Here is a 10,821-nt window from a genome sequence, read left to right as displayed (position 1 = left end):
AAAACACAACAGTTTAGGGTGCTCACCTAAGACAGGGAGAAGCTGCAGGGCAGGACTTGGCTTTCATTTTCAGTTCTCTCTGGATTTTCAGTTTCACAATGCTTACAGTAGTGTGTGCAGTTTCTTTCAGAGGTTGCACTCTAATTAGTCACAGACCTCATTTCCATTGTTCTGTGTATTGTTACAGGTGCTTTGAATGCATGCATGTCTCAAGGCACAATTGCCTGGGGAGCTTTCAAAACTGACACTGAGCCTAGAGCTGTGGTGCATGCCTGTAATGCTGCCACTCAGGAGGCAGAGGCAGGTGAATCTATGTGAGATCCAGGCCAGCCTGGTCTACATAGTAAGTTCCAGGCCAACTGGGGACCCTGAAAATGATTTAAAATTTAAAGGAAAAAAAGCAGATGCCCAAGTGCCGTTCAGACCAATGAAATAAAATCAATGCTTCTGTTTTGGGGACGGAGCATAGGATTTAGGATTTAAAATTTTCTATTTTTTATTTATTTATTTATTTATTGGTCTTTTGAGACAGGGTCTCCCTTTAGCCCCAGCTGGCCTAGAATTTGCTATTGTAGATCAGGCTGGCCTCAATCTCACAGGAATCTACCTGCCCCTGACTCCCTAGTGCTGGCACTAAAGGGGCATGCTACCACACCTAGCCAACTGCTTTTTTGTTTTGTTTTCTTTCTTACAATCCTGGGGATTGAACTGAGGGCTTTGCAAATGCTAAGCAAGTGTTCTGTGTTCTACTACTGAGCTACCTTCCCAGGTCTTGCCATGTTGCCTAGATGGGTCTCAAACTCCTGGGCTTAAGCAATCATCCCTCTTATCTTAGCCTCACAAGTAACTGGGACCTACCCAAGTGCCTCCACACACAGCTTATTTTTATTTTAAATAATCTTTTTAGAACAGCTTCAAATTTTCAGAAAAATTGCAAAGATAATACAGAGTTTCCATGCCCCACAGGTCCTGTCTCTCCTATTATTAACATCTTCTGTGTATTATATGCTTCCATAAGAGAGAAGTCTGGGGTCAGTGAAGTGGCTCAGAAGGTAAAGGCAGTTGCCACCAAATTTGATGAACTGAGTTCAGTCCCCAGGATCCACATGGTAGAAGCTGAGAACTGATTCCCACAAGTTGTCCTCTGACCTGCACATGCATGTCCACACACAAAAGGATATACATAAATAAATAAACAGATAAATGTAATTTTATTTTTTAAATTATTTTTTATGTGTTTTAATGTCTCACCTTATATGTATATAATGTATCACATGAATTCAATGTCCATGGAGGCCAGAAGAGGGCATTGTATCCACTGGAACTGGAGTTACAGTTGGTTGTTAGCCACCATGTGGGTGCTAGGAACTGAACCCGGGTCCTCTGCAAGAGCAGCCAGTCCTCTTAACCCCTGAACCATCTCTCCAGCCCCAGTAACTGTCATTTTCAAAGGTAGAAATCTGAACCGGGCATGGTGGCGCACGCCTTTAATCCCAGCACTCGGGAGGCAGAGGCAGGCAGATCTTTGTGAGTTCAAGGCCAGCCTGGTCTACATAGTGAGTTCCAGGACAGCTGGGGCTGCAGGGAGACCCTCAAAATGACATGGATTACATAGGGTTAATTAAGTTCAGGGACTGAGCAGGGCTTCATTCCTTGCTGGAGTTCCAAGGAAAAAATGGTCTCTCTCTTTCCTAGCTCCTCCCAGCTTCAGGACATGGGCACTTTATCTTCAAAGGCAGGAAGGGAAGTACCCCTGTGGTTCTTCCTCTGACTACAGCTATGGACATCTCAGCTTTGTTCATGTGCCCACTAAATACTTCAAGCCACCCTCTCCATCTCAGGATGTTTACCTTAATCCATCTACAAAGTCCTTTAGTCATATAAAGTTAACTTGGCCACAAGTTCTGAGTACCAGGAGGGACTGGCCTTTGAAGGTCACTATTCTATTATCCAGTTTCACTTTTAGTTACTATCCTTAGGTGATGTGGTTGTTTTCACCTGCCAGCTCCCCCTTGTGTTATACCCCCAAGCTGCTGCCAAAGCTGGCAGGGAAGTTTTCACCCCAACACAGGTGGCACTATGGAGGGTCACAGTCCCCCAGCACTGGATATACCTCTCCTCATGTGGAGGCAGCCTGTAGAGAAAAGCCCAAGCAGGGGAGCCTGCACTCAATGGCCTTCTTCAGATGTGCCCCAGGGACCTCCCACATGACACCCCAGTATCAGGTAAGCTCAATCAAACTTCTTTTTTTTTTGTTTGGTCTTTTTGAGACAGGATCTCCCTGTAGCCCCAGTTGACCTGGAACTCACTATGTAGACCAGGCTGACCTTGAACTCTCAGAGATCTGACTGCCTGTACCTCCCAAGTGCTGGGATCAAAGGTGTGTGCCACCACACTGGGCTCATCCACACTTCTTAAAAGTCTGCTTTTCATGTGCAGGAGGCTACACATGGAATTCCATTCCAGAACCTTCTATACATTCCAGAGCCTTCAGGCAGCATTACCTGCTTCCATGTGCTGAAATACCTTTATCTGATGGAATGGCACTAGCACTTTTTGATGTCTGTATTCTCTTTTGAGGCCAGTTTGCTGGGAAGGAAGGAACCTCTATGAACATGATTATTTCCTAGTACTGAGCTGTAGTTTGCTGTGTAAAAACAAGATAACATGGTACTGGTTTATTAATAGCTGTGTTAACACAATGCCCAGGACATGGTCAGCATGTGATATATGAAAGCTATCCATATACTACATATACCTGCCTCAGTAAGCACTGGGTTTAGGTCTCTTTCTGCTAAAGGAAGGAGCAGGGAAATCCTGACTTACTTGGTTACCACAGGAGGCAGAAGGACATGGATTTTTGTTAGCCCAAGGCCAGGATGGTCTACATAGTAAGTTCCAGGCCAGTCGGGGCTACAGGGAGACCCTGTCTCAAATGACAACTACCAAGGTTTTTTTTTTTTTGGTCTTTTTGAGACAGGGTCTCCCTGTAGCCCAAGCTGTCCTGGAACTCACTGTGTAGACCAGGCTGGCCTTGAACTCACAGAGATCTGCCTGCCTCTGCATCCCAAGTGCTGGGACTACAAGTGTGCACCACCACGCCCGGCTCAAGATTTATTTTTATTTTATGTGTATGAGTATTTTGTCTGCAGGCATGTACACCATGTGCATTCAGTGCCCACAGAGATCAGAAAGGGGCATCAGATAGATCCCTTGGAAATAGAGTTACAGACAGTTGTTAGCTGCCATATGGGTGCTGGGAATGGCACCTGGGTCATCTGCAAGAGCAGTCAGTACTCTTAACTGCTGAGTCATCTCTCCAGCCCTCCACCTCCTACCTCCCCCACCACTTTTTTTATGGATTGATTGATTTATTGATTTATTTATTGATTGATTGATTGACTTTTATTTTTGGTCTTTTTGAGACAGGGTCTCCCTGAAGCCCCAACTAGCCTGGAATTCAGTATGTAGACCAGGCTGGTCTCAAACTCACAGAGATCCTCCTGCCTCTGCCTCCCAAATGCTGGGATTAAAGGTATGTACTACCATGCCCAGCCTTCACTGTTTTTTTTAAATGTGTATGAGTGTATTGCCTGCATGTAGGTAAGTGCACCTGTGTCATGCAATGCTGTGGACAGAAGAGGTTGTCAGATCCCCTGGAACTGAAGTTTCAGACAGTTGTTAGCTGCCATGTGAGTGCTGGGTTTCAAATCCAGGTCTTCTGTAAGAACAGCCAGTGTTTTTATCTGCTGAGCTATCTCTCCAGCCTCCACTTACTTATTTTCTAAGACAGAGGTCTCACTCTAGCCAGGCTGGCCTAGAACTCATTACAGAGCCCAGGCTAGTCTCAAACTCATGGCCAATCCTCATTCCTCAAGCCTCCCAATGTTGAGATTACAGGTATAAGTCACTGTGCCTTTCTTTGGGACTATCCCCCCTTTTATTTATTTATTAATTTTTATTTTTATGAATGTTATGCCTGCATGTATGTAAATTCACCCATGTTGTGCAGTACTTGCAGAGGACAGAAGAGGGCATCAGATCCCCTGGAACTGGAGTTACAGGTGGTTGTGAGCTGCCACATGAGAGTTCTGGGATCCAAACCCCAGTCCTCTGCAAGAGCAGCCAGTACATTTAACCACTGAGCCATCTCTCCAGCTCTCAAGGGACCTCTTTTCATAGGATTGAACTATATACATATTTACTGCTTAAGTCATTGTTTAGTCACCAGAAAGCATTCTCATTGTAGACTTTTCTAGAACACCATGTTCAAAGTATAATTCTCTTTTACTTTAAAAAAATGATTTGGGGGGTAAAGGTGAAGTAAACCTACCTAAAATCTGCCTTTCAACCATCTTTAAGTATGTGACTCAGTGGCATGAAGACCTTTCCGAGGGTACTGCTTCCATCACAATGTTTTGGGCCCATGCTGTGGCATCAGCTAAGGGACTGAGCAGATGCTTATTTGTTGTAGCCCTGGCATCATTGTGCAAGTTCCCCATGTCAGACTCAGGACTCAGTCACCCTGAGACTGTTTCTGGCTTTCTACCTCCTCCAACTCCTCAAGATGGTCCATCCTGCTATCTACCTCACACAGCCACCTCCTGGTGGCCCTCGTTTGGTGGGGCAACTAGATCCAGCCTACTCGGCCCCTCCCACTGACCCTAAACCCTTGCCTGGACAACACTGATATGTAAAGTGGCTACCTATCAGTCACAGGACCTCTTGGAACTTAGGCTTGCTCCATAGCTTAGCACTCTCTTGGGAAACCTGCTGCCGTGAGCCCCAGGGAAGGCGCTGTCTCTCAGATTCCTCTGTCTGTCTGTCTGTCTCTGTGTCTCTGTCTCTGTCCTTCCCCATGCACTGGCTCAGCTCACATATCTAGAATGGCTCCACTCTGCTCATTGACCCTTGGGTCACGATGCCCTCTTCTCTTTCTCTGGGGCCTAGAACTTGCTGTGTCATCTGGCTGGCCTTGAATTTGTAGTTCTTCTGCCTCTGCTTCCAAAGTGCTGGGATTAGCTGGGTGTGTTTGGACAGACCTTTAATTCCAGCATTCAAGAGGCAGAGGCAAGAGGATCTCTCTGAGATCAAGGGCTACATAACGAACTTCAGGACAGCTAAGGTTACAGGAAGACCCTGTCTCAAAAAAAAAAAAAAAAAGACCAAAGTGCTGGGATTATAGATGTGTGCCACCACAGCCTGTTTCTGGGGTCTTTGATGAGAGTTGCTTCTCTTTTCACCTGTGTTTTGCTGTGCTGCCTCTACTGTGAACCTAATGGACTCAACTGAGCCTTGTTCTCTTCTGAGGTGGAGTTATGACAATAGCTTTCTTGGTGGAAATAAACTGGACACAGGTCAGAAAGAACCACGGGGCATCTGCCACTGTTGATAAGTTCCCTGTGAGAGAACACAGGTTAAGGGTAGGACATATGGACCTTAGGCTGTCCACCAGAATAGGCACCCCATAATTATTCATATGACCCTGGTGACAATGCCATATACACACCAGGCAAGACACACATCCCCTCTTCCCTGCTCTGCTGTTTAAAGGGCCAAAATACTATTTTCCTTCCGGAGCTGAAAAGACATTCAAATATTTGGCTGCCATGTGCTGCCTTGTTTCCCAGGATGGCAGCAAGCGGGACTGTTGGCTGGTGTGGCCTTGGCATCATCAGGGAGAGGCAGGAGACAGGCCCCATGGAACAGAGACAGTTGGCATGGTGGCTCTAACACCCAGGGGAGTTGGCGCAACAAAGCCTATTTGGCACATTAAATCCTGCTGAAAATCTGGCAGTGGGAGAGGCAATATCGCTGGAATCAATTACCCTACAATTGCCAGTCCCGGGCAGAAATAACTCAAGAAATCAATTCATAGTAACTGCCATTCATGGGATGCCTGCCTGCCAGCATGCCAACTGCCTGCCAGATTTGTGTTAACCCCATGAAACCTTACATCAGCCTTGAGACAGTTAATCACTGTGACCATCTTCATGTGACATGTCAGACAGCTGAGGCTGTGAAAGGGAAGCATGGTAGGTTGGCCGTCCACTCCCAAGGGCCCTCTTGAGTCCTAACTCTTGGGCCCTCTAAATGCTACCTCATTTAGAAAAGACTCATGTATTACTTTTCTCATTTTGGGGACAAAAAAAAAAAAAAAAACGAAAAAACAAAAAAAAAAACAGACAACAGTACAGTCCATTATGGTGGGAAAGTTATGGCTGGTCACATTTGGTCCACAGAAAGATGAATGTTGGTGCTCAGTTCAATTTCTCATTCAGTCCAGGGCCTCAGCCCAGGGAATGGTGTCATCCACATTTAGGGTGGGTCTTCCCACCTTAGTTAACTCAATCTAGATACTCCCTCACAGGCAGGCCCAGAGGTTTGTATCCATTGTGATTCTAAGTCCCATCAAATTGGGTCCTTCAGGATCTTAAGGTGAAAGATTACCTGTAGCATCTGCTTGGGCCCTGTTTGCCAGCTACTGGAGTCTGGATCTGGAATGTCTCCAACAGGCCCATGTAGTGAGCACGTGCCTGTGCTCCCAGTACTCAGGAGGCTGAGGCAGGAAGATTGCATATTCCACACTAGTCTGGGCTAGAACTGATGGCCCATAGTGAGATCCTTTCTCAAAATAAAGTTTGATCCCCAGTCTGAGGCACTGTTGACAAGTGATGGAACCTTTAAGGGGTGGAGCCTAGGAGGAGACTAGGTACATGTTCAGGTCATTGGCTGTGAACCTTTGAAAGGGATGTTGGGACCCTAGACTCTTTTCTGTCTCTCCTTTTCACTTTTTGGCCATGTGGTGAGGTGTTTGCTCTGCCTTGCATCCTGCTGTGGTACCCTAGTTTCATTTCTGTTGCGGTGATAATAGATCCTAACAAAAAGGCAACTAGGACAGAAAGGGTTTATTTTAGCTCACAAGTCTAGGTTACAGTCCATCATGTGGGGGAGTCAAGGCAGCAGGAACTTCAAACAGCTGGCCACATCACATCCATTACGAGCAGAGAGATGAATGCAAGTATGTTCACTACTCCGCTCACTTTCTTCTCTCTTTTGCTGGCCAAGACCCAAACCCAGGGAACAGTGCTGCCCACAGTGGGTAGGTTGTCCCATATCAATTAAAACAACCGCATCAGTTCCCCACAGATGTTTCCATAGGCCAACTTGATCTAGACAGTCCCTCACTGAGCCTCTCTTCCTAGGTGGTTTTAGATTGTGTCAAGTAGACAATTTAACCATCTGGGCTGGAGAGATGGCTCAGCGGTTAAGAGCACTGGATGCTCTTGCAGAGGACCAGGGTTTCGTTCCCAGCACCTACATGGTAACTAGCAACCATCCCTGAACTCCAGTTCCAGGGGATCTGATGACCTCTTTCTGACCTCCACAGGTATTGTAACAGTATACTTACATGCTTTCAGATAAAATACTCATATACATACTTTTTTTTAATTAAAAAAATAGTCATCACATATGGTATGCCAGCACAGGCCCAAAGCAACAAGGCTAACCGCTCACAGGTGAAAACATCCACAACTGTAGCCAAATTAACCTTTTCTCTCTATAAAGTCATTATCATGGGTATGTTAGCAGTAACAGGCTGACTAACACCTATCACAAACACCCTTGTTAAGAGAATTTTGCAGGAGACCTCACACATGCACAGGAGGAGTCAGGTGCAGATGGAGGCAGAGATTCGGGCAATATGCACGTAAGCCAAGGACACCTGGTGCCACCAGAAGCTGGGGGAAGTAGGAGGGGATTCTGCTCCAGAACCTTCTCAGGGAGTAGTACAGTGTAACACCCCCCCCACCCCATGATAGTTATCTTGGAATTCTGACCTCCAGTACTGTGAGCTAATTTCAAGTGTTTTTAGTCAACACATCATTTGTTACAGCAACTTCAAGAGACATGCACAGTGAATAGCCCAAGGCCACATACCTAGTTTGGAGTAAATTTGGTGTTGGGCTGTGTGTATAGTAAGTGTTCAATAAATGCCACAGTGACCATAAACTTGGCCTACTTCATCCATCCCAGCAGATGCTATTGGGGTGAGGCAGGATTTGATGATTCAGTTTTAGGAAGATGCTATTAACACTGGGTGGAGCTCGTTCAGGAAAATGAAGAGACTGTGCAGGTAAACACTCTCTCTGAGTCAATACCAGTCCTTGGAATCATCACCACCAGTCCAACTGGTCCCCAACAATAAGGTTGAAAGGGACTTTGCAATGCATGAAGTATGGTGGCCTAGCAGAACAAAATGGTAAAGGGGCCTTTCTGGAAGATTTTAACATTGAATGTTCTGTCTTCTTTGATAGAGTAAATGTTAATACAATTTGTTGAGGTTATGGTGGTCAGCCCTGCTGTTTATAGTAAGCTGGTGTGGGAACTGATGGCCCAGCTCAAGCCAGCTTACCAAAGGTTTATGTGGCTCTTCCCTCCCCTTCCCTTCCCTACGAGTGGGATAGGAAGGATATCTGCATGGAGTAGGGTGGCACAGCTCAGGAGGCTGGAGTCCATGGGAATGGGAGGGGCCTCCTCACAGAACAGCAGCCTGTCAGAACTCCCATGGGGCATCAGAGACATCTTGGGGTTTGGGTGGTGGCACCAAGAAGAGGAAATTGCTCAAATAAACAGGAGAAACAAAGAGACTACCAGGTTCTCGCTGTCGGAGAAGGGCTGGTTATACCTGTGGGTAGGGAAAGACACAGGCTCCTTGGAATGAGATTGGAATCAGATCCACAAGAGTAGAAAAGCCATTGTTTTTCATTCAGACAGATGACCATAAACATGCCTATAGACACAGAGATACAAAAACAGGCCACCGAGAGCATCCAGAGCTGCCCATTCTGGCAGCACATCTATACCTTGGCTTCTGAAAATAGCTCCACTGAAAGAAACCAGGACCATCAGGAGAAACGATCCCTCAGGGTCAGGGAGGGACAGTACAACCTAAGCCTGGGATATTTTGTGCCAGTGAATGAGGAAGTACATAAAGAATGATGGGGACATGTTGGACAGACATGGAGGCCAGCTTGAAGGGGCTGTTACAGCCCACACCTGGGACAGTCATGACAGCAATGGATTGTGACCTGTGGAATCTCAAGTCCTCACTGCTGTAAATGAAGGCATGCAAAGCTTCCTAAAGATGGGGTATTTACTTAGCCTAGCCTCCCCATGAGTTCTTTCTTTTTTATGTGTATGAGAGCTGCATGTAAGTACACCTGTACATGCAATGCCCAAGGAGGCCAGAAGATGGCTTTGGATCCCCCGAAACTGAAGTTATAGATGGTTGTTAGCCTCCATCTGGGTGCTGAGAATCAAATCAGGGTTCTCTGCAAGAGCAGCTAGCATTCTTGATCACTGAGCCATCTTCCAGTTAAAAATTAATTTTTTTTTTTGGAGACAGGGTTTCCCTGTAGCTCCAGCTGACCTAGAACTTGCTATGTAAACCACTGCTGGCCTTGATCTCATAGAGCTCCATCTGCCTCTGCCTCCTGAGTGCTGGGGTTGAAGACATGTGCTACCACACCTGGCTGAATTTTTTTTTTTTAATTTAGCAGCCAACATGGAAAAATTAAGTGATTAAAAAACCCCTACAAATCCAGGTTTCCTACTTCTTTGGTGGAATGTGGATAACTAAGAACCCAAGGCAATGGCTGGTGAGGCAAATGGCTTAGATGGGTCTTTTAGATGGGTTGTGTGACCCTTAATTCTCCGAAGTCCTGCCCCCAACTCCTCAGCATGTCACACACACAGCCCACAGCACCCTTTTGCCAGTCTTAGCTCATTATAAGGATGGGAAGATGAGTGACTCCAGAGCAAGCACTTTAAAGTGTGTTGGGTGGATGGACAGATGTAGGGAGGGAGAAATGGATGGGAGGATGGAGAAAGGAAAGAATGGGTGGGTAGATGGATGGAGGGATGGATGGATGGATTTTCAAACATACCACAAATGCAGAGTGAGGATTTATCTTGGCACATCAAGCCCATGTTTTATGTCAAGAAAGTTTTCTTGTATCAGCCATGGTTTTGGATGGCTAGGCTGGGACAAAGCAGGTTGAGAAATCAGAATGTCATCTGATGCCAGAGGCTCCATGAAGGCTGTGATCTCTCCACGGAATTAGTGGAGGCGTCAGAAAAGTGGGTGTGGTTCTGGCACTGAGTTGGGGTGACGGGCAGGCTGGTGAGGCTTTGAGAGATGGTATCGTGGGATGCCTGAGGCAGTGAGGTTGGGTGGGGTGGGAACAAGCCAAAATTGGTGACTTAAGCTCCTATCAGTAGATCTGACTTGATGGGGCCCGCTACAGTCTACATGAGCAAAAGATAATAATGGTTCTATCTCCCAGCCTGTCACTTCCTGGTTCTACCTGGGTCATGCCTGTGGTGTGGATCAATCTCCCCTGTCATCTGCCCCTGAAAGGGTAAATTAAAAATAATTTTAAAAGGGTTAGCAGACGTTTCTGGCACTAGTGATTCCTTATTGTCTTTATTATAAACCATAAATTCTTTGCCACTCCCCGGCTCACCTTCCTGAACTCAGCTCCTAGCACTGCACTTATCTCTCCTTGTTCACTCCTCTCCCATTCCCTTCCCTCATCTCTCTGGTTCCTCACACATATCAAGATCTTTCTTACTTTAAGGCTCTGCTCACTCACTTTCTGCCCTTCAGCTCTCAGCTCAGTGTCAGTTCTCCAGAGGTGCTGCCCCAACCCTCTACATCAGCCTGAGTCTCTGTCATCCGAACTGCCTTGTTTGCTCCATCCATCCATCCATCCATCCATCCATCATCTATTCATCTACCTACCTACCTACTATCTA

The sequence above is a fragment of the Nannospalax galili genome, unplaced genomic scaffold, assembly GCF_000622305.1.
Source record: "Nannospalax galili isolate Female #2095 unplaced genomic scaffold, S.galili_v1.0 scaffold103, whole genome shotgun sequence".
Classification (NCBI taxonomy): Eukaryota; Metazoa; Chordata; class Mammalia; order Rodentia; family Spalacidae; genus Nannospalax; species Nannospalax galili.
The sequence above is the reverse complement of the archived record's forward strand: the minus strand, read 5'-3'. Positions refer to the sequence as shown.